This window comes from Macaca mulatta, chromosome 6 (genome assembly GCF_049350105.2).
Source record: "Macaca mulatta isolate MMU2019108-1 chromosome 6, T2T-MMU8v2.0, whole genome shotgun sequence".
Taxonomy (NCBI): domain Eukaryota; kingdom Metazoa; phylum Chordata; class Mammalia; order Primates; family Cercopithecidae; genus Macaca; species Macaca mulatta.
Window position 1 is genome coordinate 102,557,571 of NC_133411.1, and position 27,172 is coordinate 102,584,742.

At 36.1% G+C, this 27,172-nt stretch overlaps 1 long non-coding RNA gene and 1 other non-coding gene across 2 annotated transcripts in view; one reads left to right on the forward strand and one right to left on the reverse strand.

Moving 5' to 3' along the window:
- LOC114678858 (uncharacterized) overlaps nucleotides 1-13,063 on the forward strand; it is a 242,552-nt gene extending 229,489 nt beyond the window's left edge. The window contains exon 5 of the long non-coding RNA XR_013418429.1: nucleotides 10,041-13,063. This is a non-coding gene — a long non-coding RNA (uncharacterized LOC114678858). The remainder of the gene's footprint in view (nucleotides 1-10,040) is intronic.
- On the reverse strand, nucleotides 5,120-5,223 carry LOC114679071 (U6 spliceosomal RNA). The gene has a single exon (XR_003730759.1). It is a non-coding gene; the product is annotated as a U6 spliceosomal RNA (small nuclear RNA).
- Nucleotides 13,064-27,172: the final 14,109 nt, after the last annotated feature.

Here is a 27,172-nt window from a genome sequence, read left to right on the forward strand (position 1 = left end):
TTTTTAAACTTTTATTTCAGTTTCAGGGTACATGTGCAGGTTTGTTCTATAGCTAAATTGTGTGTTATGGGGGGGGGTGGTATACATGTGATTTCATCACTTAGGTAATAAACATAGTACCTGATGGGCAGTTTTTCGATCCTCACCCTTCTCCTACCCTGCACAAGTAGGCCTCTGTGTCTCTTGTTCCCTTCTTTGTGTCCGTGTTTGCTCAGTGTTTAGCTCCCACTTATAAGTGAGAACATTTGATGTTTGGTTTTCTGTTACTGCATTAGTTCATTTAGGAAACTGGTCTCCTGCTCCATACATGTTGCTGCAAAGGACATGATCTCATTATGTTTTTATGGCTGTGTAGTATTCTATGGTATATATGTACCACATTTTCCTTATCCAGTCTATGACTGATAAGCATTTAGGTTGATTACATTTCTTTGCTATTGTGAATAGTACTTTGACAAACATACATGTGCATATGTCTTTATAGTAGAATGATTTATATTCCTTTGGGTATGTACCCAATAATGAGATTGCTGGGTCAAATGGTAGCTCTATTTTTAAGTACTTTGAGAAATCACCAAACTGCTTGAAATTAGTGGCTGAACTAATTTACAACAGTGTATAAGTGCTCCCTTTTCTCTGCAGCCTTGCCATCATCTGCTATTTTTTTTTTTTTTTTTTTTTTTTTTTTTACATTTTAATAGCCATTCTGAATGCTGTGAGGAAGTATCTCATTGTGGTTTTAATTTGCATTTTTCTAATGATTAGGGATGTTGAGAATTTTTTGAATGCTTTGTGGCTGTGTATATATCTTCTTTTGAAAAGTGTCTGCTTATGTATTTTGCCCCCTTTTTAATGGTGTTATTTGTTTTTAGATTGTTAAGTACCTTATAGATTATAGATAGTAGACTTTGTCAGATGCATAGTGTGCAAATATTTTCTCCTGTTGTGTGAGTTGTGTATTTACTCTGTTGATAGTTTCTTTTGCTGTTCAGAAGCTCTTTAGTTTAATTAGGTCCCCCTTGTCAATTTTTGTTTTGGCATCTTCATCATAAAATCTCTGCCAAGGCCTGTGTCTAGAATGGTATTTCCTAGGTTTTCTTCTGGGATATTTATAATTTTTGGTTTTATATTTAAGTATTTAATCCTTCTTTTTTTTTTGAGTATTTAATCCTTCTTGAGTTAAGTTTTGTATATGGTATAAGAAAGGGATCCAGTTTCAATCTTCTGCATATGGCTAGCCAGTTCTCCCAGAACAGTTTATTGAATAGGTAATCCTTTCTCCATTGTTAATTTCTGTCAGTTGTATCAAAGATCAGATGATTGTAGGTGTGCAGCTTTATTCCTGGGCTCTCTATTTTGGTCCTTTGGCCTATGTGTCTAATTTTGTACCAGTACCATGCTGCTTTAATTACTGTAGTCTTGTGGTAGTTTGAAGACAGATAATGTGATGCCTCCAGCTTGTTCTTTTTGCTTAGGATTGTTGTGGCTGTTTGGGCTCTTCATGTTGGTTCTATATGAAGTTTAAAATAGTTTTTTCTAATTCTGTGAAAAATGTCATTGGTAGTTTCATAGGAATAGCATTGAATCTGTAAATTGCTGTGGCAGTATGGCCATTTTAACAATATTGATTCTTCCTATCCATGAGCATGGAATATTTTTCTATTTGTTTGTGTCATCTCTGACTTCTTTGAGCAGTGTTTTGTAGTTCTTCTTGTAGAGATCTTTCATCTCCCTGGTGAGCTTCATTCCTAGGTATTGTATTTTTTTGTGGCTATTGTGAATAGGATCACCTTCTTGATTTGGCCCTCAGCTTGGACATTATTATTGAAAAGAAATGCTACTGATTTTTGCACATCGATTTTGTATCCTGAAACTTTGCTGAAGTTGTTTATCAGATTTAGGAGCTTTTGGGCAGAGAGTATAGGATTTTCTCAGTATAGAATCATATCATTTCAAGCAGAGATAGTTTGACTTCCTCTCTTCCTATTTGGATGCCTTTTATTTCTTTCTCTTGCCTGATAACTCTGGCTCGGATTTCCTGTACTATGTTGAATAGGAATGATGAAAGAGGGCATCTTTGTCTTGTTCTAGTTCTCAAGGGGAGTACTTCCAGCTTTTGCCCACCCATTCCATAGGATGTTGGCTGTGAGTTTGTCATAGATAGCCCTTATTATTTTGAAATATGTTTCTTCAATGCCCGGTTTGTTGTGAGTTTTTAACATGAAGGGATGCTGAATTTTTATTGACGGCCTTTTCTGCATCTATTGAGATGATCATGTGGTTTTTATTTTTCATTCTGTTTATGTGATGAATCACATTAGTTTGTGTATGTTGAAACCAACCATGCCCTCCAGGGATAACGCCTACTTGATGGCAGCAGGTTAGCTTTTTGATATACTGCTGAATTTGGTTTGCTATTATTTTGTTGAGGATTTTTGCATCTATGTTCATCATGGATATTGGCCTGAAGTTTTTGTTGTTGTTGTGTCTCTGCCAGGTTTTGGTATCAGTATAATGCTGGCTTTATAGAGTGAGTTGGGGAGGAATACCTCCTTTTCAACTCTTTGGAAGAGTTTAAGTAGAAATGGTACCAGCTCTTCTTTATGTGTCTAGTACAACTCAGTGTGAATCCATCTAGTTCTGGGCTTTTTCTGGTTGTTAGGTTTTTTCTTAGGGATTCAATTTTGGAACTCATTATTGGTCTGTTCCCGGTTTGAATTTCTTCCTGGTTCAGTTTGGGAAGTTGTATGTTTTCATGAATTTATCTATTTCTTGCAGGTTTTCTTATGTGCAGGTTTTCTAGTTAGTGTTCATAATAGCCTCTGATTTTTATTTTTATTTTTATTTTTGCATTTCTGTGGGGTCAGTGGTAATGTCCCCTTTGTCATTTCTGATTGTGTTTATTTGGATCTTCTCAATTTTTTTTTCTTTATTAGTCTAGATAGCAGTCAATCTATCTTATTTATCCTTTCAAATAGCCAACTTATGGTTTTGTTGATATTTTGTATGCTTTTCTGCATCTTAATTTCTTTCCGTTCAGTTCTGATTTTGGTTATTTCTTGTTCTGTTAGCTTTAGGATTGGTTTGCTCTTCTTTTTCTAGTTCCTCAAGGTATGATATTAGGTTGTTAATATGAGATCTTTTTAACTTTTCAGCGTGGGTGTTTGATGCTGTAAAGTTTCCTCTTAATACTGCTTTAACTGTGTCCCAGAGATTCTGGTATTCTATATCTTTGTTCTCATTCATTTCAGAGAATTTCCTGATTTTTGCTTTAATTTCATTGTTTACCCAGAAATCATTCCAGAGAAGACTGTTTAATTTCCATGTAATTGTATGGTTTTGAGTAATCTTCTTGGTACTGTTTTCCATTTTTATTGCACTATGGTCTGAAAGTGTGTTTGGTATGATTTTTGTTTTTAATTCGCTGAAAATTGTTTTATGGCTGATTATATGGTCAATTTTAGAGTATGTGTCATGTGCAGATGAGAAGAATGTATGTTCTGCTATTTTGGGGTACAGAGTTCTGTAGATATCTGTTAGGTCTATTTGGTTACATGTTGAGTTCAGGTCCTGAATATCTTTGTTAGTTTTCTTGGTTAATGATTTGTTTATTACTGTTGGTGGGATGTTGACATCTCCTATTATTATTGTATTGTTATCTCTGTCTCTTCACAGGTCTCAAACAACTTGTTTTATGAATCTGGGTGCTCCTGTGTTGGGTGCATATATATTTAGGGTAGTTAGGTCTTCCTGTTGAATTGAACCTCTTACCATTATGTAATGCCTTTGTCTCTTCTGATTTTTGTTGGTTTAAAGTCTGTTTTGTCTGAAATTAGAATAGGAACCTTTCCCTTTTTTTCTGTTTTCCATTTGCTTGGTAGATTTTTTCCATTTGTTTACTTTGAGCTTATTGTGTCATTGTATGTGAGATGGGTCTCTTGAAGACAGGATACAGTTAGGTCTTACTTCTGTATCCAACTTGCCACACTGTGCTTTTTAATTGCACATTTAGTACATTTATCTTCAAGATTAATATTGATATGTGCAGATTTGATCCTGTCATCATGTTGTTAGCTGGTTACTATGCAGACTTGATTGTGTAGTTGCTTTATAGTGTCAGTGGTCTATGTACTTAAGTGTGTTTTTGTGGTGGTCAGTAAGTCTTTCATTTCCACATTTAGCACTCCCTTAAGGACCTCTTGTAAGGCAGGTCTAGTGGTAATTAATTCCCTTAGCATTTGCTTGTCTGAAAAGAATCTTATTTCTCCTTTACAGATGAAGTTTAGTTTGGCTGGATATGAATTTTTTTTTTTTTTTTTTTTGGAGACTTGCTCTGTCGCCCAGGCTGGAGTGCAGTGGCGCCATCTCGGCTCACTGCAAGCTCCGCCTCCCGGGTTTACGTCATTCTCCTGCCTCAGCCTCCCGAGTAGCTGGGACTACAGGCGCCCGCCACCTCGCCCGGCTAGTTTTTTGTATTTTTTGGTAGAGACGGGGTTTCACCATGTTAGCCAGGATGGTCTCGATCTCCTGACCTCGTGATCCGCCCGTCTCGGCCTCCCAAAGGGCTGGGATTACAGGCTTGAGCCACAGCGCCCGGCCCATATGAAATTTTTTTATTGGAGTTTCTTTTCTTTAAGAATATTGAACATAACTGCTCCCCCGCCACCAATCTCTTCTGGCATGTAGGATTTCTGCTGAAAAGTCCACTATTAGCCTGACAAATTTCCCTTTGTAGGTGACCTTCCCCTTCTATCTTCCTTTATATTTTTCCTTTTATGTCAATCTTGGAAAATCTGAAGACTGCGTGTCTTGGGGGTGGTCGTCTTGTACAGTATCTCACAGGCATTTTCTGCATTTTCTGAATTTGAATGTTGGCCTCTGTGGTGAGGTTGGGGAAATTTTCATGGATGATATACTCAAGTATGTTTCCAAGTTGCTTGTTTTCTCTCTCTTTCAGGGATGCCAGTGAGTCATAGATTTTGTCTATTTATGTAATCCCATAATTCTCGGAGGTTTTTTTCATTAAGATATTCTCTTTTCTTTATGTTTGTCTGACTGAGTCAGCTCAGAGAACCAGTCTTTGAACTCTGAGAGTCATTCCTCAGCTGGGTCTATTTTGAAAATTATGGAACGCCTCATGAATATATGTGTCATCCTTGTTCAGCGGCCATGCTAATCTCTGTATCATTCCAATTTTAGTATATGTGCTGCCAAAGACAGCACACATCTAAGAATTCTTTGCCTAGACCTCAATCCCAAAATTTTTATCCAATTTTTTTTCTAACATAGAATGCAAAACAGTTTTGCAAATTACACTTAAGTCTGCAATCCATTTTGGGTTAATTTTTATGTGTAATAAAATGTGAGGTGTATGTTGAGGTTCATATTTATTTGTTTTTCTATGGATTTGCAATTGCTCCAGCATCATATATTGAAAAGGCTGTTCTTCCTCCATTGAATTGCTTTTGCACCTTCATCAAAAGTCAGTTAGGCATATTTGTTTGGCTCTATTTCTGGGTTTTCTGTTCAGTTCCACTGATATATGTGTCTGTCCTTCTACCAATATTATACAATTTTGATTACTATAGCTACATAATAAGTCTTGAAATTAAATAGACTGATTTCTCTTACTTTATTAAAAAATTTAAAGCTATTTTTCTTCCTTTACTTTTTCACATAAATGTTAGAAAGAAAGATGTTGCCCATATCTACAAAAATTCTGCCTGGGATTTTGAAAGGAATTGGATTAAATCTATATGTCTATTTAGGGAAAATTAATATCTTTCATATGTTGAGTCTGCCAGTCATTAAATACAGCCTGACTCTCCATTTATTTAGATTTTTTTTTATTTCCTTCATCGGCATTTGGTAACTTTCAGCATATAAATACTGTTTATGTTTTGTTGAATTTACACTCAAGTACTTCATTTTTTGAGTGATTGTAAGTTGTATTTTTAATTTTGGTGTTTATGTGTTCATTGCTAGTATAATGAAATAGAATCAATTTTTGTATGTTCATTTTCTATCCTATGACCTTGTTGAACTCACTTAGTATTTTTAGGCGATTACTTGTAGATTCCTTAGGAATTTCTGTGTAGACAATTATACCTACAAATAGAATTAGTCTTGTTTATTTCTTCCTAATCAATGTAATTTTTATTTCCTTTTCTTGCTTTATTGTACTGAATAGAACTTCCAGTAATATGGGTGAATAAGAGTGTTTTATATAAAAGCAGACGTCTTTGTTTTCTTTCTGATCTTTGAGGGAAAGCATTAAATTTTTCATCATTAAGTATAATAGTAGCTTTATGCAGTGGAGGAAATTCACTTCTGTTTCTAGTTTTTTTTAGAGCTTTTGGTATGAATTGGTGTTGAATTTTTTCAAGTGCTCATTCTCAAGTGGAATAATCATGTGATATTTTTCCTTAGTTTGTTAAATGGTGGATTACACTGATTGATTTTCAAATGTTGAACTAACCTTACATCCCTGAAATAAGCCCACTTTGTCATGGAATATAATTAATTTATCTTAAATATTACTGAATTCTATTTGCTTATATGTTCTTAAGAACTTTTTCATGTATTTTCATGAGTGATACTGGCTTATGATTTTTTTTTTTGTACTGTCTCCCTATGATTTTGATATCAGGGTAATAATAGCTTCATAACATGAATTAGGAGTGTTATCTTATATTTTCTGGAGGAAGTTGTGTAAAGTTGGTGTTAATTCTTCTGTAAACATTGGGAAGAATTTTCCAGTGAAACCATCTGGGCCTGATAACTTATTTTGGGAAAACTTTTAAATTATGAATTCAATTTTCTTGATAGTTATTGGACTACACAAATTATTTCATTCTGAATTAGTTGTTGTACTTTGTGATTTTCAAGGAATTGGTCTATTTCATCAAAATTTCCAGAGTTTTGCATGTAGAATTGCCACAGTATTCCCATATTAACTTTTTAATATCTGCAGGATCTGTCATGATATTCCCTCTTTTATTCTTAGTATTGGTAATTTGTGGATTTTCTTTTTTTTCCCTTTGTCAGTCTTGCTAGAGGTTTGTCAACGTAATTGATCTTCTCAAAGGATGAGGTTTTAGTTTTTTTGAGTTTTTGTATTGTTTTTCTGGTTTCACATTAATTTGTGATTAATGATTTCTGCCTTTTCTTCTATTTATTTTGTGTTCATTTTTCTTTTCTTTGTCTAAGTTCTTGGGGTAGGAGTTTAGGTTACTGATTTCAGACTTTTTCTCAGTTCTAATGTAGGCATTTAATGCTGTAAATTTCCCTCTAAGCACTGCTTTAGCTGTATCCCACAAATTTTTATATGCTGTACCTTCATTTTTATTCAGTTCTTTTGGGACTTCCTCTTTGATCCATGGATTATTTAGAAATGCATTGTTTATCATTCTGTTGTTGATTTCTAATTTTCTTACACTGTAGTCAGAGAACACAATTTCTATGGTTTTAATCCTTTAAATTTGTTGAGGTTTGTTTTATGGTCTAGAATATGATCTATCTCCGTATAGGTTCCATGGGCTCTTAAGAAGAGTGTGTATTCTGCTGTTTGTCTGGTGGAGTGTTCCATAAATGTCAATTAGATTCTATTGGTTGATAGTGTTGTTGAGTTTTCCATATTCTTGCTGATTTTCTACCTACCTATTATATCAATTGTTGAAAGAGGTCTATTGAAGTTTACAACTGTAATTGTAGATTTGTCTATTTCTCTTTTCAGTTTCACCAGTTTTTGTTTCAGATATTTCATAACTCTGTTGCTTTTTGTATACACATCTATGTTTATATATAAACATAGATATTTCATAACTGTTACTTTTTGTATACACTTCTATGTTCTCCTGGTAGAGTCACCCTTCTAACATTATGTAGGGCCAGGCTCAGGCAATGATCCATGCCTGTAATCCCAGTGCTTTTGGAGGCCAAGGTAGGAGGACTGCTTGAGGCCAGGAGTTTGAGACCAGCCTGGGCAGCAAAGTAATATCCCATCTCTACAAAAAATAAAATAAAATAGAATAAATTAGCCAGGCATGGTGGTGCACACCTGTAATCCTAGCTACTCCAGCGACTGAGACAGGAGGATTGCTTCAGCCCGGGAGTTGAAGGCTATAGTGAGGTATGATCATGCCACTGCACTTCAGCCTGAGTAACAGAGTGATATGCTATCTCTAAAATAATAATAATAATAATAAATTTTAAAAAATATTGTGTAATGTCACTCTGTTTCTGGTAAATTTCTCTGCTCATAAGTCTATTTTATCTGATATTAATATAACTATTCCCACTTTCTTTGGATTAATTTTTACATGGTATGTCTTTTTGTATCCATTTACTTTGTTATATTTATTTCAAATATTTGAAGTAAGTTCCTAATAGACAGCAGGTAATTGAGTCATGTTTTTAATATGTTCTGCTAATCTTTGTCTTTTAATTGGTGTATGTGGACACTCTTTTATCCATATAATTTACTTCTTTAAAATTCAATAACTAATGCATACACAATGTATAAAATTTTAAAGATACTAAAGAGTTTCTGATATTAAAAACATTGAACTGAGCATGGTGGTTTATGCCTATAATCCCAGCACTTTGAGAGGCAGAAGCAGAAGGATCATCTTGAGGCCAGGAGTTTGAGACCAGCCTGGGCAATGTAGTGGCATCCTGTATCTCCAAAAATAATTATATATGTATATAAGCTGGGTGTGATGGTACATGCCTGTAGTTCCAGCTACTTGGGTGGCTAAGCTGGAGGGATCTCTTGAATCCAGAAGTTCAACACTGTAGTAAGCTATGATCATGCCATTGCACTCCAGCTTGGGTGGCGGAGCAAGACCTGTCTCTAAAAAAGAAAAAAAATATATTAAAAAGTCAGTTCCCTTCCATTCCACCTCTTTCCCCAGTCCTCCCATCCCCTTCCCAAGAGGTAACCATGTTTTCCAGTTTTATGTTGCCTTCTATCAGAGTTAGTCTACAAAATGAAAACATATACAGGACTATATAAAATATAAATGAGAACAAAGTATATGTATTGTTCTACTTGTTGCCTTATATATAATTAATAGCACATCTTGAAGATCTTTTTATATTGGTACATATAGAATACTGGCAACATTTAAATAAAAATAGTTTCTTCCAGTTTCAAACGTCTTAGAAGTCAATCTCAGGAAGTATGTTCTCGTATAGAAGATTAAATCTAAAAATCTACATGAGTTGAGACATTTATGGAGCAGAATGGAGATTGTAATTTATGATGAAATATGTAAATTGGTAAATATTTAGAGCTTGAATAAGAAATAATTTTGAAGAAACATAATGGCAATCTATTTATAAGCCATACATTTCCAGAAAGTTGTGAAGTTACTTACCAGCAACTGCCCATATGGCCAACAATAATGGAGGAAGACCAAGAAAAGAAAAGGCAATATTTTAAGTCAAAATTTAGCTCTGGAAACTTTGTAAAATACTTCATGTCAGTATTACCTTACTATTATTATTACCCAAATGGAGGAAAGCCTAATATCCCATGAAATAAAACAAAATTCTAGATCTTAGAACTTTTCTAAGTTCTGAGAGAACTGCAAAATAAAGACTGGGTGATTCATCTATTTAAACAAGACATATTAGCTACTTAACTGTGTTTGAGACACAGTTCTAGTCAATGAATAAGATAGACAAGGTGTCTGCAATCTTGGAGCTTACATTCTGGGGAAGGCAGTGAGAGGAAAGAAAATTAAAACATAAAAACAACACAAAACAAAAAAGCCAGGTAGTGGTATGCACTGTGATGAGAACAAAGCAGGGTTATGTTTTACCAAGACACAAGAAGATTATTGTATAGTATTTGGTATTAGAAGATGATGTTACACTGAGAAGCCCAGGAAACCATATCCATAATCCAAGAAAAAGTCTTTTGCTTACATTTCTCAAGTTTGCTCTGTCCTCCTCTGACCTCTTTCTGGCCAAATTCTTAAAGCCACAGTGTAATTCCACATTCTTGGTAAAGCCTTCTAAAATATTCCTGCCAGGAAGAAGAGAGTGCACCTGATGTAGTAGCCACTGTAAGAACTGTATTGGAGAATGATCTGATTGGCCCGTGCAAGAGGGATTGGAGAGAAGAAGAAACCGCAAGCAGAAAAACCAGATGAGGAAATTAAGCTAAATATTAACTATCTCAAGAATATTCCCAGAAGTGACTGCTAAATTTAAGTCCCTGCTTACAATGAAATACTGTATAGCAGGGGTTCTCAAACGTTTTGGTCTTAGAACCCTTACAGCCTTAAAAATTATTGAGAACTCCAAAGAACTTTCAATTATGTGGGTCATAACTACTGATATTTACTGTATTATAACTTGAAACTGAAAAAATGTTAAAATATTTATAAACATTGAAAAATAATAAACCCATTGTAAGCTAATATAAATCGCATGTTTTTGTTAAACATCACTTTATTTTCCAAAGCAAAAAATTTAGTGAGAAGAGAGGCCTTCTTTTACATTTTAATATCTGGCTTATGAGAAAATAGCTGAGTTTCTCATTTCTGCTTTTCCATTTAATCTGTTGGTGTATGTTTTATTTAAAGTACAGTTAACCCTTGAAGAACATGGGTCTGAACTGTGCAGGTCCACTTATACGTGGATTCTTTTCCAATAAAAGTTGCAGATGTGCCTGTCTCTCCTGCCTCCTTATTCACCACCTCTCCTGCCTCAGCCACTCCTGAGTCAGCAATACCAACCGTTCCTCTTCCTCCTCCTTCTCAATCTACTCAGCATGAAAATGATGAGGATGAAGACCTTTATGACGATCCGCTTTCACCTAATAAATAGTAAATATATTTTTTTCTTATAATTGTCATTTATTTATTTGTTGAGACAGAGTCTTGCTCTGTCACCCAGTCTGGAGTGCAGTGGCACGATCTCGGCTCACTGCAACCTCCGCCTCCTGGGTTCAAGTGATTCTCATGTCTCAGCCTCCCGGGTAGCTGGGACTACAGGCACACGCCATGCCCAGCTAAATTTTGTATTTTTAGTGGAGATGGGGTTTTGCCATGTTGGCCAGGCTGGTCTCGAACTCCTGGCCTCAAGTGATCCTCTCACCTAACCCTCCCAAAGTGCTGGAATTACAGGTGTGAGCCACTGTACCTGGCCATGATTTTCTTAATAAGATTTTTTTCTCTAGCTTCCTTTATTGTAAGAATACAGTACATAAGACAAAAAAAAAAAAGTGATTTGTTTATGTTATCAGTAAAGCTTCTGGTCAATAATATGCTATTAGCAGTTAAGTTTTGGGGGAGTCAAAAAGTTATATGTGGATTTTCAACTGCATGGGGACCAGCTCCCCTAACCCCCATATTGTTCAAGGGTTAACTATATATGAGAAAAAATCCAACCTCACACAGGTAAGTAATAAATTGCTTTTTAAAAATGTGGATATTCTTCTTTGATAATACACCAAGACGTGACAAGTGGTAGTGTCTTAAAGACTGGTTTCAGTGTGGATTCTGCAACCATGTCAATGGAACTTCCCATATTCTATGAAATTAAAATCCACTGGTCTTCCTTGTACTTTGAGTGGATCTTTTATCCACACATGAGTTTGTGTTATACATTGGCTATTTGGGCAATATTCATTCACTGAATTAGTCAGATCCTACAAATTTTTCAGTATTTCTTTATATATTTTTTTTTAAAAAATCAGGAAGTCTTCAAGTTCATGGTGGTGGATATGTTTTCCAGAACTCTAATTTTTGTTTGAAAGCTCAAGTTTTATCATTAGCATCAAATGCTGACAGTTGCTTTTCTGGAAGTTACAAGCTCACTTCATTTATTTTTGAGAAAATGTTTGCCAAGTACCTAAGTCTGAATAAACACAGTTTTCCCATCATTCCTTTAAATAAAATTGCTTTTCATGACAAAGGTGATTAGTTTAACTTACAACTCAACTGATTTTCCTCATGAGCTCTTTTTGTCCATTGTGCTTTCTGTTGCAGAAGTATTTTATAAGCACTTTACATCACACAGAAAATATTTAAAATATATGTACTCAAGAATTGAGAAGTAATAAAATTAATTTTTTTTTTTTAATTTTTAGTTTTTTAGAAACAAGGTCTCACTCAGTTGCCCAAGCTGGAGTGCAGTCGTGCAATCATAGCTTACTGTAGTCTCAAACTACTGGACTCAAGTGATCTTCCTACCTCAGCCTCCAAAATAGCTGGGACTACAGGTATACACCACCATGCTAGTTAATTTTTTTTTTTTTTTTTTTTGTAGAGATGGAGTCTTGCTTTGTTGCCCAGGTTGGTCCTGCACTCCTGGCTTCAAGTGATGCTTCTGCCTCGGCCTCCCCACAAAGTGCTGGGAACATAGGCATGAGCCACGGTGACTGGCCAAATTAAAATTTTTTTTTTTTTTTTTTTTTTTTTTTTTTTTTTTTTTACCAAGAACATTATTAAGCTAAACTAACTTTATGGAAAATAATTGTTTCTTTCTGTTGACTGGTAGTGAATGGTGTTGAACAATAAGAGAGTGATGACTAGAACCATTTGGTGCCGTTCCCTGATTGTGGTAAGGCACCAGCCATTTTTCCCACCATTGCTTTTGTGCTATCAGTGCAATGAAAAAGGCAAATTATGTGTTCCTGTATTTATGAAAATAGTTTACTTCTGGATCACACTTGTGAACCACACTTTGAGAATAGCTACTGGACAAAAATGTGAATGGATGATCTATTACTATGCACAACAATATGGATGAGTGTCAGGAATATAATGCTGAATGATGGAAGCCAGACCGATAATAATATAGGCTACTAGATCTTTTATATCTAAAATACAAAAACAGGAAAAGCTTAACTTTGGTGTTGGAAATTAGGAGAAGGGTTATCCTTAGGGATGCTGAGTGTAATGAGGCATGAGGCATGAGGCATGGGATGCTGTGAATGTTCTTTCCTGAGCTAGACGTTGGTTACAAGGGTCTGTTCAACTGTGAAATTCATTAGCTGTATGCTTATAATATGTACACTTTCTGTGTGTATACTATATTTCAATAAAAAGTTCAGAAAATAATACTTATGTTCTTGTGTTTTGTTTCCTACCTCAGTTAATGGAAAGTTCTGGGTGGTGGCCTCTGAGTAGTAATAATCAAGAAAAAGTGACTTTTTGCTTTTTTCAACGCTAGCAATATTAGCTGTTTAAAAGGTTTTGCCTGGCTTCAAATTAGAGTCTATCGTTTTTAGGATGCTATGTGACTCACACTAGGTGAACACTGACCATGTTTTCCTATGGAATTTTTTAAAATGCAGTGTATGTGGTTGGATGCAAGCTGTCTATGGGTTTATGACCTTCAATGCAATTTTATATTTTCAGTTGACTGTTGTATCTGGAAGGAGATCATAATGAAGCAGAGGCCCTATTTTATGCCTGTGGTCCAGCAGAAGGGGCTGGCTGACACGGAATTAATGTATTCCGTTTATTCATGCTATGGCTGGAGAGGTAGAATTATTCTGCAGGAGAGGTAGGATTAGAACCAAAAAACATTTTAGGCATTTGGCCTTTGCTAAAATAATATTTCTCTCCCAGTCTTCTCTTCCACCTTCCCTACACATTTAAGTTTTCTCCCTCTTCCAGCTTGGCTGAGGCCCTGCCTTACCCACAAAGCCTTTCCCAACTTCTGCTGCCTGTGGCTACTCCCCTCTTTTGAACTCAGCACTCTTTTTTATATTGCCCACCCTCCAGTTTATTTGTTCATTAATTCAATTTATGTTGGTAAACTTATCTAACTCCTACATGTGTAGGTTTAGGATCCAAAGACAAATATTTCAGACCAGCTGAATAGAAGAAAGACAAGTGGAAAGCTCACTTCAATACGGTCTGGCAAGTGTGACACTAGAGAGAGGCACAGCAGGCCAGGAGAACAACTGGGAGGCACAAAGTGGGTCAACATCAGGGGAAGTTTAGAGTCAGATAGCCATCAACTTGAGCCTTTGCTTTGTTATGTACTTTGTGGGGTGTTTGGCAAGTTACTTAAGGTCACTAAATTTCAGTTTCTTCAGGTGAAAAGTGGAGATATTAGGTGTTCCTATCTTAGGGGGCATTGTGAGGAGTAAATGAAGCTGTGTGCAGAACAGCTCCGTAGTATATGCCTGGCACAGGATAAGTGCTCAGTGAATGTGAGATATTATCACTATTATTTTTTATGTGTATAATGTCATGGCCCATGTGGTGAATTGTTCGAGCTATGTCATGACAAATACATAATCTCAATTTAACTCAAAGTTTTAATTTGTATTTCTTGGACTCATAGAGGTTCAGGCTTAGCACATAATCACACTCCTCAAGAGCATCTCTTTTGTTTTTCTTCCCCATCTACTTCTATTATGCATTCAGGAGCTGGCCTTCCTAAGACGCTTCCTTCAAAACTATTTTTTGTTTCTCATCCATTCTGCCCCTGTCTCATGGCCCCAAAGTGGCTGTCACAAACCTATGAGACAGGTATTATACCCATTTTATAGATAAAGGAAGTGAGCCTCAGAGAGCTACTAAGTAACTTATCCAAGATTATACAGCTAATAAGTGACGTTGCCTAGTCTATGTCAAAGTTGCCGGCCTGGCCAGGCATGGTGGTCCACGCCTGTAATCCCAGCACTTCAGGAGGCTGAGGCGGAAGGATTGCTTGAGCCCAGGAGGTGAAGGCTCCAGTGAGCCATGTTTGTGCCACTGCACTCTGGCCTGGGCAACAAAGTGAGACCTTGTCTCAAATAAAAAGAAAGAAGGAAAGAAGGAAGGAAGGAGGGAAGGAGGGGAGAAGAGAGGGAGGGAGGGAAGAGAAAGCAAGAAAGGGAAGGAAGGAAGGAAGGAAGAAAGGAGACAGAGAAAGAAAGAAAGAAAAGGGAAAAGAAAAGGAAAAGAAAGAGAAAGGTAGGTGGTTGGCATGACCAACCAAAATTCCTTATCTCTCATTGTCTCCACAGAAGACCCTACTCTGTCTCCTGCTAAAGGTCTGTCAGAGCCTGTATAAAGGTTTTGAGGTCACTTTCTTTTGGAGCAGGATGTCTAAAGCTGATGCTGTATGTTGCCCGATGAACAGCCATTCCCTTCCCCTTTCTTCCTTGTTGTTAAAGCCTGTCTCCCACGACAGAGGCTGAAAATGCCAAATACCAGTTTTCCCTGCCTCTTTGTTGCTATGGTGTGGGTCTGTGACTCAGTCCTGGCTAATGGGACATGAGGAGAAGTTTGCTCAGAGGCATCTGAAAAGGGTTTGTCTCCTTAGTACAAAGATATATAAGAGGAGTCTCTACTCTCTTCCTACCCTTCCTGTTTTGAACATTGCTTTGTGAAGACATGATGCTTTGGGCTGTGGCAGCCATCTGGTGTCTATAATGTTTTGTGCCCCCTCTTCATGCATTTTAATCTCAGATGGTAAAAGACACCCTCAAGTACACTAGGACTTACCTATAATTAATTATGCTATTCAGAACATGTTATGTAAATGTTAACATGACCATGGTAAAGAATAGAATATTTTAATGGAAATGTTTGTGAGGAGGCAGAAACCTTTGAAATTATCTAGATTATCAACTCTTCATTTCACAGAAAAAAGAAACTGATATCCAAAGCTTTTAAACATCTTTCCTAAAATTATACTTGGTTAGTGACAGAATCTGGCATAGAAGCTAGGCCTTCTGACTCTATTTCAAACATTATTTCTGTAAGACATTTCTTGATGAATAAGACATCACTCAGTTGGAACTGTGCTACTTAAAATATTTGTGACAAGTAAGTGACCATCTGAAGTGATTCAACTTGTTTGATTCATTTTGTTTCTGAATAGTTCCAAGCTTAGGTGGCTATTTAGTGAGACTATCTGATATTCTTTTTTTCTGAGATTCTTCCTTAAATTTAGTAAGTTGTTTGAAACAGAAGTACCATGATTTTAGTCATTCTGCAGCAGAGAAACCAAAATTCTGTGATGCCCTTTCTCGGTATGATATTAGTCAGAGAAGGAAGAGATATATTACTCCCCAGTGCCATTATTTGTAATTGTGTACTTCACTAAAGGAGATTATAATTAATTTTATTCACAACATATATTTTCAGTGTTATTTTCAACAGAGTTTAGGTCATTATGGATTACTTGAATGTCACTTTGCCCTCCCTTGGCCTGTTGTGGATTGATTTGTAGTCTCTAAGAACATATTCTGAACTCCTAACCTCTGGTACCTAGAAATGTTACCTTATTTGGAAATAAGGTCTTTATAGATGTAGTCAAGTTAAGTATCCTTGTCATATGGAAGACAAGGATCCCCACTCTTACCACTCCTCTTCAATATAATACTGGAAGTCCTAGCCAGAACAATCAGGCAAGAGAAAAAAATAAAGGACATTTGAATTGGAAAAGAGGAAGTAAAATTGTCTCTCTTTGCAGGTTCTTTTATTAAGAAAACTCAAAGGTTCCATCATAACACTCCTAGAGCTGGTAAGCAAATTCAGTAAAGTTGCAGGATACAAAATCAATATGCAAAAATCACCAGTGTTTGTACACACCAATAATGAAATCGTTGAAAAAAAATCAACAAAGAAACCCCATTTACAACCATTGCAAAAAAAAAAAAAAAAAAATCTAGGAATAAATTTAACCAAGGCAGTCAAAGATTGCTACAAGAAAAACTACAAAACAGTGATGAAAGAAGTTGAAGAGGACACAAACAAATGGAAAAACAGTCCATACTCATGGACTGAAAGAGTCAATATCATTAAAATGACTGTGCTGCTCAAAGCAATATACATATTCAATGCAATCTCTGTCAAAATACCAATGTCATGTTTCACAAAAACATTTTAAAAATCCTAAAATGTATATAGAACAAAAAATGAACCAGAAGAGTCAAAGGAATCTCGAGCAAAAAGAACAGAACTGGAGGTAACACACTGCCTGACTTCAAAGTATATTACAAGGCTATAGTAACCAAAACAGCATCTTATTGGTATAAAAATAGACACATGGTCAATGAGGAACAGAATAGAGCACCCAGAAATAAATCCACGTATTTACAGTCAACTGATTTTCAACAAAGGTGCCAAGAACATTTATGGGGAAAGGACATGCTTTTCAATAAATGGTGTTGGGAAAATTAAATATCCATATGCAGAATAATAAAACTGGACCTCTATCTCTCCCCATATACAAGAATCAACCCAAGATGGATTAAAGATTTAAATGTAGGACATGAAACTATAAAACTACTAGAAAAAAAAACATAGAGAAAATACTTCAGGACATTTGGTCTAGGCAAAAATATTACAGCTAAGACCTCAAAAGCACAGCCAACTAAAACAAAAATAGACACATGGGACTATATTAAACCAAAAATTATCATCAGAGCAAAGGAAACAATCAACAGAGTGAAGAGACAACCTATTGAATGGGAGAAAATATTTGTAAACTATTCATCAAACAAGGAACTAATATCCAAAATATACAAAGAACTCAACACAACAATTAAAAAAGCAAATAATCCCATTAAAAATTGGGCAAAGAACATGAAAAAAAAGTTCTCAAAAGACGACATGCAAATGGCCAATAGGTATATGAAAAAATGCTGAACATTCCTAAGCACCAAGGAATTTAAAATTAAAACCACAAAGAGATATCACCTTGCCCCAGTCAGAATGAATCTTATTAAAAAGATAAAGATAATAGGTGCTGGTCAGGATGTCGAGAAAAATAAATTATTATACACCATTGATGGGAATGTAAGTTTGTACAACCACAATGAAAAACAATATATAAATTTCTCAAACTAAAAATAGAACAACCATATGACCCAGCAATCCCTCCCCTCTAATATATATCTATCCAAAGGAAAAAAAAATCAGTATATCAGAGTGATACCTGCACCCCTATGTTTATTGCAGCACCATTCACAATAGCATAGAAATGGAATCAACCTAAGTGTCCATCAGTGCACAAATAAAGAGAACATGGTATATATACACAATAGAATATTATTCAGCCATGAAAAAGAATGAAATCGTATCATTTGTAGTAACATGAATGGAACTGGAAGTCATTATGTTAAGTGAAATAAACCAGGCACAGAAGAACAAACTCTGCATGTTCTCACTCATATGTGGGAGCTAAAAAACTTGACCTCATGAAGATAGGACTAGGATAGATACCAGAGGCTGGGAAAGGGTGTGAGGGTAGGAAGGGGAAATGAAGAGATGTTGGTGAATGGGTACACACTTACAGTTACATAGAAGACATACATTCTAATGTCTGAGAGCAGACTAGGGTGACCATAGTTAGCAAAAATAGATTACATATTTCAAAGTAGAGAGATGAGAGGGCCTTCACCCTTGAATCAGGGAGTGAGCATATGACCTAGGTATGGACAATTAGAACAACTAACTCCTAGATATGCAAATTAATTTAGGGGTGGGCACATGAGCTAAGTTGGCCAGTTCAGAGTAAATCTTGAATCCTGAAACTCATGTGTAAGTCACAATAAGAAATGCTTTATTTTCTCCAATTTACTTAGTCTAGAGGGGAGCTGCTGGCAACCCATCTGGCCATCATGCATCATCTGAGAAGGTAAATTAGTATCCTGTGGCTGCCATAAGAAATCATCATAATTGGTGGCTTAAAACAACATAACTTTATTCTCTACTAGTGCTAGGGGCCAGGATTCTGTTCAATGTTCATTTCAATGGGCTAAATGCAGAATGTTGACAGGACCTTGCTGCCTCCAGATGCTCCAGGGGAGAATCGGATCCTTACGTCTTCCAGCTTCTGGTGGCTTCGTCAGTCCAATCGCTGCCACCATCTTCACATTGCTCTCTCCTATTCTGCGCATATCAAATCTTCCTCTGCCTCACTCTTAAAGACAATTGTGATTGATTAGATTTAGGGCCCACCCAGATCAACGAATAATCTCCCCAAGTCAAGATGCTTACCTTAATCATATCTACAAAGACCCCTTTTTCCTTAAAAGGTAATATTTACAGGTTCCAGAGATTAAGGCTTAATGTCTTTGGGTGACCATTATACAACCTACTAAAGAAGTCAACACAGAAAAGTAGAGACACCGGGTTCCGACAACACTATCAGTTGGCGGACCTTACATGTTGAAGGCAGGGAGGTAACTTTTCTAGCTTTGACCTTACGTCGGACTCTAAGTTTAAAATCAATATCACATATATGGAATCAAATTAAAATAATACCAATGTAGAGGCAGTTGTACCACTTCTGTGTCATATACCAACAATGGTATTTAGTAAGTATTTATTGACTTTGTTGCTATTCATTTTTTTCCTTCCTTTCCTTCTTTTTCCTTTCCTCCCTCCCTCCTTTCCTTCTTTTTTTTCTTCTCTCTCTCTCTCTCTACCTTGTATGGTTAAAACCCAAACAGATTTATGAAAATATAAAATGATATACACACATTAGCACTTTTGTGTTCAAGACGGTGTGTAAATGGGGGCATACGAGGATATAACAGCTGGAATTATAAAACTGTATGCAATTTATACTTTAAAAACACACAAAGATCATAGATAGAAAAGAGTTAAGTGGAAGTCTAAAAATAAAGACTGGAAAAAGCGCATTTATGTTGCCATAGAAAGGAGGGGGGCATTGGGTTTGTTTGAAAAGCAGTGAAGGTAAAATTACAGATATGTTGGAAATTTTGTGAAAAGTTTTTACTGATGAGTTATCTTATACCCACCTTACTAATGTATATGTAAATAGCTATATTTTTGTCTGTCTGAGATGATTTTCTTGAGAGTCTGTTATGATTTCTGAATCCTTGTAGATCTAACAGAAACAGAGGTAAAAAGAATACAAATTATTACTCAAAGATAGACACATAATTGATAAACATAGTCTATGAGAAGTAAGTTGGATAAACCAAACACTTTATTCTTGGAGAGAGCTGTTCTATAATACAAATCTATTCAGGGAGAAAAACAAATTTAATTCCTGCCCCCTGCCTCGCCATTCTTCTTCTTCTTTTTCTTCTTTCTCTTTTTCTATGAAATTCTACAGCTCATCAGTTACTGCACTATGTATCTTTGGATCCGTCTGAGAAGGTCAAGCTCCTAATAACTAATAAATAACTAATAACCGTAGTTACTCTCTGATCAGCTTCTAACGTGTCCCCACCTTGCACTTCTCAGACAGCGAGATAAATAAAAATAGCATCAATATAAGCACTTCCAAACCAGCAGAAATTCTTACCCAAAGGTCCTAACTGCCCATTGGTTGTAGCTGCAGAGAATCAAGAAGGGGCAGAGTGGTTTCTTAGCCCCATATAGACTGGGTGTCTTCCCTTAGTTTATCTCCACCTGATAACTGGTCCAAAGCTAGGGGACCAGGACCTTACAACCATTGTACCAATGAACAGTAGGAACTCTTCAAAACATAACCAGACTTCTGGGAGAAAGCAAATGGGGCATAAAAAATCAAATGTAGGCTGGGTGCGGTGGCTCATGCCTGTAATTGCAACACTTTGGGAGGCTGAGGCGGGCAGATTGCTTGAGCTCAGGAGTTCGAGACCAGCCTGGGCAACATGGCAAAATCCTGTCTCTACAAAAAATGCAAAAAATCAGCCAGGGGTAGCACATGCCTTTAGTCCCAGCTGCTCGGGAGGCTGAGGTGGGAGGATTGGTCAAGCCTGGGAGGCAGAGGTTGCAGTAAGCCGAGATCATACCACTGCACTCCAGCCTAGGTGACAGAGTGAGACCCTGCCTCAAAAAAGAATAATAAAAAAAAAAAAATCAAATGTATTTTAAGAATCCGTTTTATTGCAGATAGTAATTCATGTGTTCACCTTTTCTGGCTTCTTGATTTCTAGGTTTAACTTTCTCCCCCACTTGGTTCTACCCAACAGCCCTTTTGGCTGCTCCTCCCTGGAATCATTTCCTGTCATGACATTTTTAGAAACCAAAATAACAGCATTTACAATGTAACAGCTAAATATTCCCATAGAATATCTTGGTAAAACAAGCACTTTTGCATGGTAGTTTTTAGCACACTATTGGCTATGTATTCAGACTGAACCTCTTGAGTGTCCACGGTTTCTGGCTAACCAATGGGCTGATTGCAGGATTGTTCGCTGTCACTCCGTAATCACATCTGGCATACAAAGCTGGCGGCATTCTGGCTTCCAGGCTCTTCTTGTGTAGTGTCTTGTTTTAATGTCAGAACACGCATTTATTCAGGGAGTGAGGGGGAGGGTGCTTTTAATAATAAGAGGCAGCTGTGTAATTCTCTGTAAAAAATGAAGCAGAAGAAGTACATTGTAATATTACATGGGGTTATGAGATACCGCAAATGGAATGTTAGTTGGACAAATTCAATATATTTTGAATTCTTTGGATTTTTTTAAAAGAAGATAATCACTTGTGCTTTTTTCAATACAATTATTTACGTAGCCTTTTACATCTTGAATTTTCCAATTTAAATTTAGTACAGCATAAACTCAGAGAGGTGCTGGGAAAAATTTCCAAAGTGTCTGTAGACAGTGTTCTTAAACCACGATGGCAAAACCTCAAAAATAGATGCAGCTCCATCAGAGTTAAATTGAATGACTCAATGTCTGGACCACTCAGGTTTTTTTCTAGTTAGGGAAGGGGAGAGACTGTTCTCTGTAGAAATTCAGCATCCTGGACGGAGGAAGTTTGTTTTGTTTTTGTTTTTAGAGAGCGGGAAAAAGTGCCATCATGGGAAATTAGAATAAAAACAGAAGTCTCTTTAAAAGTGTAAAATAGGCCGGGCGCGGTGGCTCAAGCCTGTAATCCCAGCACTTTGGGAGGCCGAGACGGGCGGTTCACGAGGTCAGGAGATCGAGACCATCCTGGCTAACACGGTGAAACCCCGTCTCTACTAAAAAATACAAAAAACTAGCCGGGCGAGGTGGCGGGCGCCTGTAGTCCCAGCTACTCGGGAGGCTGAGACAGGAGAATGGCGTAAACCCGGGAGGCGGAGCTTGCAGTGAGCCGAGATCGCAGCCACTGCACTCCAGCCTGGGTGACAGAGCCAGACTCCGTCTCAAAAAAAAAAAAAAAAAAAAAAAAAAAAGTGTAAAATAACAGTCAGCTTCCTTGTTTTTTGTTACTTTTTATTTTCAAAGATTACATGGTAGCCTGGAGCTGTGTCTTAGAGATCAGTTTACCCAACTTCCACAATTTATAAAGCCTTGAGGCTCCCTTTTCCCTCGTGTGTCTTCCTTTGCAATCACTTTCCCAGACTCTTGTGCATCATACAAGGGGTGGCAATGCGACTAAGTTTTGGCCAACAATATATAAGGGGAAGTATGGTGGATTGTGTCACTGTTAAAAATAAAAAGTGCCTTGATAAAAATGATTTTCAGCTTCACCGGCTTCACATTTTTTGTAGTCTCTCTCTCTCTCTCTCTCTCTCTCTCTCTCTCTCTCTGTGTGTGTGTGTGTATGTGCACGTATGTGTGTGTCTGTGATTACAAAGGCTAGAAATGGCTTCATGTTTTTGTATGGGAATGTGATGCCTAGAGCTTAGCAGCCATCTTGGGCCTATGAGGTGGCAAGACTAATGATGGAGAGAGAGCAGAGTAGGAGGATGGAAAGAGCTTGATTCAGCCAGCCACTGTACCAAATCTGGAACATCCTACCTCTGGATTTCTTTCTATGTGAGTCAATTAATTGTCTTTATTTCATAGGTCACTTGTAGCTTTCAGTCAGTTTTTCTGTTACTCATACCTCTGTACATTTCTAATTAATACACCCTGAAAGATTAATCTGCCCAAGTTTATAAAATACGTAGTAGCATAGTCTCAATTGGAATCCAGCTCTTCTAATGTCCTGTTTATTATCTTTCCCTCTCACTGTCTGCCCCGTTCTATCGCCAGATTAGTCTCTATACGAATAAATGGGTTATTGTCTTGATTAAACCTGTTAAGTATGGTACTGCAGTAAATTGTATTTGTACCCTAGATTAGTACCTGCATTTGCAATCCCTTTTGCTAATAGGCATAAATTTTATAGCCTGTCTTTGCATGAAAAGGCTTGACAAGTTAAGAATTATTAGATGATTCATTTTCAGATTGAAAGCCTTGATTTAAGAAGAGGTAACCATTGCAAGTCGTGTTAATATTGAGGGAATTTAATGTGTCAACATGCTTACAAAGTTGACTGTATTTCAAACCTCAAATTCTTATCCTGAAAGGTGTTTTTATGAACAAGTAAGTAAAATTATATCAAAATAGAAAAATGTAAGCAAATGTTTGGCAAAACTAAAGAGTAAGAATAAAATATATAGGTAATAATATCTCAGAATATATGACATACTACACCAAAATTATCTGAAAACTTGTGCTCTCTTCCTGGATTTACCAATTATTTTTGTGTAATAAAAATCTCGTCTGATTGGTTTTTCTCTACCTTTAAAATAACCATTTTTTGGCACCATAGAATTCTAGGGTTGAAAAGATTCAAAAATCCATGTTATCCATTACCTGGCTTTGAGAGAGACCCATTAAATCATTTTACCAGGTGAGAATGGATGATTTTCCAAAGATTCTATGGAAAAGAAAGTTGTAAACTTTCTGTACAGAATAGAGAATAATCATGAACTGTATCACGAACACAAATGAAATCGTATTTTAAGAGCACTTTTAGTTTGTTATGTGAAGGATCCTAGATACAAAGGAGACTTTACTCTTTCTCCTTCAGGTCCTTAGAAGACATTTGGCTTTCCCCTAGGCCATCAAATGACCTTTCACGCTTCAGCACTGTGTTATGACTGCACTTGCTTTCCATCAACAGTGCCTTTCAGAATGCTTTCACAGTACAATGACTTAGTTTATAAAGCGTCCATTGGAAAAAAAAAAAAAAAAAAAAAAGACATGATTTCCATGGCAGTGGCAGCACCATAAAGAAAATGAAGCTTGGAGAAGCACAGAGATGCAGATGTTAAACAGTGGTATCTTCCTGAGACCGATAACCACAACAGTACTATAGGAGTGTTGTAGTGTAGAACAATTTTTTTTAAGTTATAGTGAATTCTAGATTTAGTGAATGTATAGCTCAACATATCAAGTTGTTGACAGTGAACATTATGCATGGTTATTCTGTATTGTATTTTAAGGAATCATGTTTCAATACAGTGTGCCCTGTTTTTCACTCCCGTAATCTATTCTCTGAATTAGGAGACATGTCTTCTTTACATCATGTAAGAAATGTGAAGAGGAAAATTGAATTCAAGATCCCTATGATAATAGTTAATTATTTGTTTATTTGATGAAGTTATTTTGACAGACTATCAATAAATTCTTCTTTTATCCTCCCCCGTGTTCCTTCTGTTATAAAGCGAGAGTATCTCTCTTTTCCTTCTCCCACCTGGACACAGACAGCAGTTTATCAGTGACCTTTGTTATTTAGCTATTGAACCTGAGAAGTGTCAGGGATGGTGACAAAGCAGACACTTTCTTGTGCTCAAACATACTACTATTTGGAGAAGGATAGACTTCTATTTTGATGGTGACAAGTGACCAAGCCTACATGGAAGAACTTCTTATAGAGCCTGAAAATGGGTTCTAGCTGATGTCCTGCAGTATGAGGACACAGACTTAGGGTTTCTGACTTCTTTCATGTGGTCAGAAGCTGTTGGACCTGCACTGGAGTGTCCCCCAGGATTGCCCTAGGCAGAGTCACAAAGTCTTCCTTTAACTTCTCTCCAATCCAGGTTCCCTACCTACTCTGCAAGTCCTTTTAGGTCCACTGTCTTCACTGGCACTGTCTTCTCTTTATCAATTTAAATTGTATCAATTTATCTGTAGTTAGTGTTAATGCCCAGAAGCCACCACATAATCCTAATAATTATCATCTGTAAAATTAAATAATTGAAACTTTCCCCTTGATAGCTCTTTGATTATACCACTTTAAATCAACAACTTTAAATATCACAGTAAATTGTATTTGTCCCCTAGATTAGTGCCTGCATTTGCCATTACCACCACTTTCCATTCATTCACATCTATAAAAATAATTATGATAATAAGACTCCTAGAAGAAAACACAGAAGTAAATCTTTATGATCTTTGGGTTGGGCAATGATTTCTTAGATATGACACCAAAAATGTAAGCAATGAAAGTAGGATTGTTAACTTGGTCTTCACCAAGGTTAAAAACATTTATGTTTCAAAGTACACCATCAGGAAGGCGAAAAGAATGTCTATAGACTGGCAGACAATATTTGTAAATGACATATCTGAAAATGGGCTTGTATCCAGGCCGTATAAAGAACTCCTACAACTCCAAAAAAACTACACAGTTTTAAAAAAGGGGCAGATGATAAGAATAGGTATTTCTTTAATGAAGATTTACAAATTATCAACAAGCATATGAAAAGATGTTCAACATCATTAGCCATTAGGAAAATGCAAATCAAAACCACAATGAGATACTACTTCACATTCGCTAGAATAGTTATAATCAAGACAGTGACAAGTGCTGAAAGGATGTAGAAAAATTGGAACCCTCATACTTTCCTGGTGGGAAAAAGTATGGTACAGTCACCTTGGAAAACAGTTTGGCAGTTTCTCAAAATGTTAAACATAGATTTACCATATGATTTAGCAATTCTCCTTCTAGAATATACACCCAAGAGAATTGAAAACATGTCTAAACAACATCTTGTACATGAATGTTCATAGAAATATAATTTGTGATATCCAAAGAGTAGGAACAACCCCAATGTTCATGAACTGATAAATAAATAGACAAAAATATTTTATATCCATACAATAGAATGGTCTTTGGCCATAAAAAGGAATGAAGTGCTGATATATGCTACAATATAGATGAACCTAAAAATATGATTCATGAAAGAAGCCAGTCATAAGATACCACATATTGTGTGATTTCATGTATACACAAAAGAGAATAAGCAAATATATAGAGGCAGAAAATAATGCTTGACCAGTGTTTGCAGGAGAAGGAGAGAAGAGAATAGAAAGTGACTTTTCACGGGTATCGGTTTCTTTACGAGATGATGAAAATGTTTTAAAATTAGATTATGGTGATGGTTGCACAACTCTGTAAATATTCTAAATAGCATTGGATTGTACACTTAAACACACTTAAACAGGTGAAGTTTGTGGTATAAATTATATCTCAATAAAGCTGTTAGAATAATTATGATATAATCACATGAAAATAATTATGTTGGGTAATACTGTATTGTTTATTATCTTCATTGTGGAATAACAATTATTAAACTAGAAATAAAAACATAAAAAGGCAAAAAGAAAGCACATTGAATTTTGGCAGTGACCAAGTTATTTAGCTTCCATGACCACCAACATATACCATACTGTAGCTGGATACTAGAACTGAGGAGATTACCAGTAGGTTTTGGAAAATAAAAACTGAATGTAAAATTTCTAGAAGAAGTTCATAAAAATGGACAAAAGTGTACAGCAATTCTACTTCAAAACACAGTAATATATTTCAGAGACACACTTCCATATGTTAACACAGATACATATTACAGCATTGCTTGGAATAGTAAAAAAGGGGAAACAACTTAACAACCCACCAGTAAGGGAATTAACAAATTACCTGTGGGTTGTTACTATCTGACAGTTAAAACAAAGCACTTAAATCAGTCTGCATCTATTCATATTAAAAATTAAGAGAACAAAATATTCAATGCAAAATGCAAACTGCTATATGTAGATACAATATCAAATATATAAAATTTAAAGACCCCAAAATACTATATTTTAATTCACACATACACATGTAGAAAAATTATGCAGACTTGCATGGAATTGATTCCCTGAAACTTCAGAACACCTCTGAGGAAACAGGAGAGGAAAGATATAGCACTGGGATTCAAGTTTTAGCTGTATCTAGAATACTTTATTAAAAGAATAAGTAAATATGAAGTGAAAATGGACTAATATTAACATGCTAGGTCTGTGTGGAAAGTAACTTGTGGTACATTACTCTTTGTATTTTAAAATACTTCAATACAAAAAATTGATTCACAGAACAGAACATTCAATATAGATTAACTCTTTTAATTGAGTTGACATAAAGCCCTATATTGGTTTAGCTCCTCTCATCAATATTTTCCATACCTGAAATCTGGACAGATGGCAGACATAATATTTTCTCTCCTTGAC